Below are 6273 nucleotides of genomic sequence, written 5' to 3'. Positions count from 1 at the left end.
CCCTCCCTGGAAATTGGGATTGGGGCATTGCCATTCTCAGTCTGAGTAATAGGATTTACACAAACGGAATTTTAAAACAGATTAGCGTAACTGAAAACTTAATTAGATGATTGAATTATCTGGAGCCACACCTTGATATACCCAACCCAATCACCCTCATCCAATGAATGCTCCACCCAGCTGGCCCCAAAGTCTCTAGATGGTTCCAGAGCAGAAGAATGTTTATACAACGCATATCTCCACTTTTTCTTAAAAGTCTTTTCGCTTACACGGGTGCTTCTTAAATTGCCATGCATCATGGTCGGGGGGAGGGGTTGTTACAACACAGATCTGTGGATCTCTGGGGTTTGAGGGTTGCAAGGATGCTGCTGGTCTCAAAATCACAATGTGAGAACCACAGCACTAGATGGTTTTCAGTGTTTAAGTGCATTTAATTCATACTGTGTTTGGCCAATAAAACTTGTAAGTTCTTAGATTGCCCCAAATCCGTGATATGACATCAAAACAGGAGAGCAGTTTCCTACCAGGTGGAGCCTGGGAAAGTTGAGGGAGACTCATGGAAAGGGGGAGTGAAGCTCCGCCCTTTCCACTGACAGGCTGTGCTCAAGGCTACTTAAACCTGCCCTGGCGGGCCTATGCTCAAATCTTCACAGAGGAGAGCAGGGGCCAGAGCGTTTTGCTGTCTCTGCGTGGACTTGGAGCTTACAGCTTCTTGCGACTTGGAAGCGGATTCAGACGACAGGACAGAACACTTGGGTAAGTGAATCTCTGTCTGTCTGTCTCATTGGTTTGTTTATTTCCATTTTCTTAAGGAGCACATACCTCACACCACACACACACACACACACACACACACCCCTATATTCTAGGGGTCAGAAAATTGGTAGGGGGCCCTGGGAGCTGCAGGTTTCCTAATCATGTCTGCGTCTAAGAACAGTGGGGTCTTTTCTGGCTCTTCCTATGAGCGGTCCCCCAGCCCAAACTCCCCGAGAGTCACGCTAGCCTCACCTGGCTTGTCCCTCTCCCCTCCCAGAAACTCAGACCTAAGAGAAAGCTCCTCACCAGGTATCTGGAGCTACCATTCACCATCCTCTAGGGCTTCACCACACTCACCTCCGTCATCACCAGAAACCCACAAGCTCCCATTTCCCTTTCCTAACCGTGATGGGCAATCAGTGAAGCCACTGGGCTCTCCCGTGTCCTCCTCTGGGGATTCTTTAGCTTCACCACGTTCATCAATAATATACCACATGTTCTTACTGCCATCACCCAGCAGCTCATCCCCAGCTCTAGGGGGCTCTCCTGTGTCTCCCAGCTACTCTCCAAACAACCCCAGATTTCAGCTGGAGTCAGCCCCCCACACCCAGGAATCACATACAGACTCAGAAGCCTCACGGCGCTCCTCCCCTATGTCTTTCATCTCTTCACCCCCAGCCCTCAGGGACTCTCCTGTGTCTCCCAGTTACTCTCCAACCATCCCCAGCTTTCTGCGGGAGTCAGCCCCATGCACTCAGGAGTCTCCCAGAAACTCACAGGTCTCAGGAGATTATGAGCGGTCCCCCAGCCCTGACTCCTCAAGATTCATGCCTGCCTCTCCCAGCTTCTCCCTCTCCCCTCCCAGAAACTCAGACCCAAGGGGCAGCTCCTCACCAGGGATGTGGAAGTACCCTTCATCATCCCTCAGGACTTCACCACGCTCACATCCATCATCAGCGGAATTTCACAACTTTACATTTCCCCTGGCTAACCAAGCAGGACAATCACTGATGTCATTGTGCTCTCCCGTGTCCTCCTCTGGAGATTCTTCACAGTCACCCCGTTCCTCAATAATATACCGTATGTTCTTACTGCCATCATCCAGCAGCTCACCCCCAGCCATCAGTGACTCTCCTGTCTATTCCAGCTCCTCTCCAACTACGCCCAGATTTCAAGGGGAGTCAGCCTCGCACACCCCAGAATCACCTACAAACTCACCCAGCTCAGTGAGATCCTCCTCAGTCTCTCTCATGTCTTCACCCACAGCACTCAGGCACTCTTCTGACTGTGACAGTTACTCTCCAACCATGCCCAGATTTCAGGGGGAGTCAGCCTCCCACACCCCAGAATCACCTACAAACTCAAAGAGCTCAGTGAGATCCTCCCAAGTCTCCCTCATGTCTTCCTCCACAGCGCTTGAGCACTCTTCTGTCTCTGTCAGCTACTCTCCAACCCTCTCTAGATTTCAGTTGGAGTCAGTTCCAGGCACCCAGGGCTCACCACCAAATTCACCAGTTTCACTGAGTTACTCCCCAGACCACAGGGACTCTTCTGTCTCTCTCACCTGCCCTCCAACCACACCCAGGTTTCAGCTGGAGTCAGTTCCAGGCAGCCAGGGATCACCTACAAACTCACCAATTTCACTGAGTTACTCTACAATCTCTCTCACGTCTTCATCCCCAGGCCACAGGGACTCTTCTGTCTCTCTCAGCTGCTCTCCAACCATTTCTAAATTTCAGCTGCAGTCAGTTCCAGGCACCCAGGAATCACCACCAAACTCACCAATTTCACTGAGTTCCTCCCCAGTCTCTCTCATGTCTTCACCCCCAGCCCTTAGGGACTCTCCTGCCTCTCCCAGGTACTCTGCAACCACGCCCAGATTTCAGTGGGACTCAGTTCCAGGCACCCAGGAATCAAGTACAAACTCACCAATTTCACTGAGCTACTCCCCAGTCTCTCTCGTGTCTTCACACCCAGACCTCAGGCACTCTCCTGTCTGTTCCAGTTACTCTCCAACCACGCCCAGATTTCGGCAGGAGTCAGCCTTCTGCACCCAGGAATCACCTACAGACTCACAGACCTCAGTGACATCCTCCTCAGTCTCTCTGAGGTCTTTGCCCTCAGCCTACAGGGAATCTTCTGTCTCTTTCAGCTACTCTCAAACCATCCCTAGATTCCAGCTGGAGTCCGTTCCAGGCACCCGGGACATACCACCAAACTCACCAATTTCACTGAGTTCCTCCCCAGTCTCTCATGTTTTCACCCCCAGCCCTCAGCAACTCTTCTGCCTCTCTCAGCTACTCTCCAGCCATCTCCAGATTTCAGCTAGAGTCAGTTTCCCACACCCAAGAATCACTTACAAACTCACAGACCTTACTGCAACCCTCCCCCATTTCTTTCACCTCTTCAACTCCAGCGTTCAGGGACTCTTCTGTGTCTCCCAGCTTCTCTCCTGCCTTCCCCAGATTTCTGCAGCAGTCAGCCCCAGGCACCCAGGAGAGCCCTAGAAACTCGCAGGCCTCAGGAGATTATTTCCCTATGACCTGTGCCTATACAGGGATGGCTCCCACGTATCCCTCAGTGACCCCGAACCCACCTCCATTTACACTCAGACACTCCCAGGGCCTGACAGCTACTCCCTGTTATTGTCCTTCAGTTCGAAGGCCTGGCCAATCCATTAGCCAACATGACGCAGTTACCTGGCCATTTCTCCACATTTCTGGTGAGGGCCCCACACCCAGCCGCAGAAGAGCCCCTCCTGCATTCCTTCCTCACACACAGGCCTGTCCATCTACTTGCTACTGTCACACTCTTGCCAGCAGAAGAGGCTCCTCTAATGGCCGATATCACCACCCAGACTATCATCGCTCCACAGTTGTGCAGCGGGACCCTCCTGCTTGCCGACGTGGCTGCCAGTGTCCATATTGACACCAACCTCCAGCATGTCAGCGTCCCTTTGGGCGACAATACTGCTGACATGGCTAGCATGACCCTCCTACCTGGCGGTGACACTGTTGATGTAAGCCTCCCACATAGCTGGGACCACAGGTGCTTACCTCCACAACTGGATATTTTTTAATTTTTATTTTATTTTAGAGTTGGGGTTTCACCATGTCACCCAGGCTGGTCTAAATCTGCTGGATTCAAGTGATCTTCCTTCCTCAACATTCAGTTTGGACAAATGTTTCCTCTTGGTGCATACCTAGGTGTGGAATTTCTGGGTCATTTGGAAACTTCTATTACGTTTAACATGTTTAGGAACTTTCAGATTATTTTCCAGTATGGCTGTAGATTTTGAAATTCCTACCAGCAGTACAGGAATGTTACAGCTTCTTTACATAATCATCAGCATTTGTTATTGTCTGCTTTTTTGTTTTTGTTTTTTTGAGATAGAATTTCTCTCTTGTTGCCCAAGCTGGTGTGCAATGGTGTGATCGTGGCTCACTGCAACCTCCGCCTCCCAAATACCTGGGATTATGGCTGCATGCCACCACACCTGGCTAATTTTTTGTATTTTTAGGAGAAACGGGGCTTCACCATGTTAGCCACACTGGTCTCAAACTCCTGACCTCAAGTGATCCGACCACCTTGGTCTCCCAAAGTTCTGGGATACAGGCGTGAGCCACTGCACCCAGCCTATTTTCTGCTTTTCAATCCTTGCCATTCTAGTGAGTGTGAAGCGGCACCATTGTTTTGACTTCCATTTCTCTAATGACTGAGGATGTGGAGAGTCATTTCATGTGTCTCTTGCTTATTTATTTATTTTCATTTAAGATATGTCTACTGAAATCCCTTGCCTACTTAAAATTTGGTCATTTTTTCTCAACAATAACAAAACTGTTAGGGAGTGGGAAATTACAGCAGTTTCAAATTCAGTTGACACACGGTTTCTACAATCTTTTGCAGCTTGTATGAGGTAGGATGAGGGCTGAACTTTCATCTTGGGCCTTGGAATGGATTCATCTACCCATACCTTGTCCAGGTTGGCTCTCAGCTTCCAGGTCAGGACACGTTTTTAAAAAATTTATTTTTATTTTTATTTTATTATTATATTTTTGAGACGGAGTCTTGCTCTGTCACCCAGGCTGGAGTGCAGCAGTTTGATCTCGGCTCACTGCAAGCTCTGCCTCCCAGGTTCACGCCATTCTCCTGCCTCAGCCTCCCAACTAGCTGTGACTACAGCTGTGACTACAGGCACCTGCCACCACACCTGGCTATGTTTTTTTTTTTTTTTTTAAGTAGGGAAGGGGTTTCACCATGTTAGCCAGGATGGTCTCAATCTCCTGACCTCGTGATCTGCCCACCTCAGCTTCCCAAAGTGCTGGGATTACAGGTGTGAGCCACCATGCCTGGCCAAGACACTTGATAGAATTGCTTAAGTGTTTCCTATGTGCCAGAGCCATGAAAAGTAAATAAAGAAAAAGAAGACTCAATTATTTTGATGACTTAGAGATCTGACCATGGAGGATGTGTGAAACGTGGTAACCAGCGATTTAAACCATGTGTTACTGGATCCCAGAGTAATATAATTTATTGATTTCTCGGGGAAATGAGAAAGTTCCGAGAGTGACATTTAACATCCACCACATTCACATGAAATTCTCCCAATCACAGACTGATCTGCTCATTGAATTATAGATATAGAGTTCAAAAACAATAGAGGAAATGATATTCAAGTTGTGTCTTAAATATTGAGTAAGATTTCAATAGCACAGGAAAGGATGGACTTACAGAAGGAAGAACAATAGCAGCAAATTCAGACATTTGTAAAACTGGAGGACACAGGCTGAGAACAAGGACTGTGTCTACCCAAGCAAAGAGAGGTGGTTTGGAACCAAATGCCTGATGGGCTTGGATGCTTTGGAGTCATTGACAATTTTTTAGAATTTATCAAAACAATTCGATACTCTGTTTATAAGAGAGAGCTCTAGAACTTCCAGGATGAAATTTTTGAAACACAGCAAGGAGGGAGAGAGAAGGAAATGAGTTATCACTGTAACTGAAACCTTTCATCACGGCACAGAAAAAGACATCTCTATCTTGGAATACACTTCTATCCCAGAAAATATTTCATTATATATATAGCAATGTACGTGATTAGGATGCCATTTAAATCAGAAAGGAAATAATTACTTTTTATGTAAATTTTGTTAAGAAAAGTAGGCAATCCTTTGGTGAAACAGGAAACTCCATCTTCCTTTCATATCTTACACTTAAATGAATCACATGGTGATTCAAAGAACAATGAGAGCATCTGAAATGAATATAGACATGCACTTATTGGGAATCAGGCTAAGGAATGTCTTTTTGGTCATACTGGAGAAAAAAAAAGAAGCCACAAATGAAAAGACTGATATACCTTGTCAGATGAAGGTTTTTTTTTCTAAACTACTTTATAAATGTTGAAACTGGGGGAGCATTTCACTTATAACAGAAGCGATATCATTAATACACAGTACTTAAATAAAAGATGACAATGAAATGCAATAGGCAGTAAGACAGCATATTTAGTCTGTC

The sequence above is a fragment of the Rhinopithecus roxellana genome, chromosome 12 (assembly GCF_007565055.1).
Source record: "Rhinopithecus roxellana isolate Shanxi Qingling chromosome 12, ASM756505v1, whole genome shotgun sequence".
Taxonomy (NCBI): Eukaryota; Metazoa; Chordata; class Mammalia; order Primates; family Cercopithecidae; genus Rhinopithecus; species Rhinopithecus roxellana.
Note: the sequence above shows the minus strand (reverse complement) of the source record.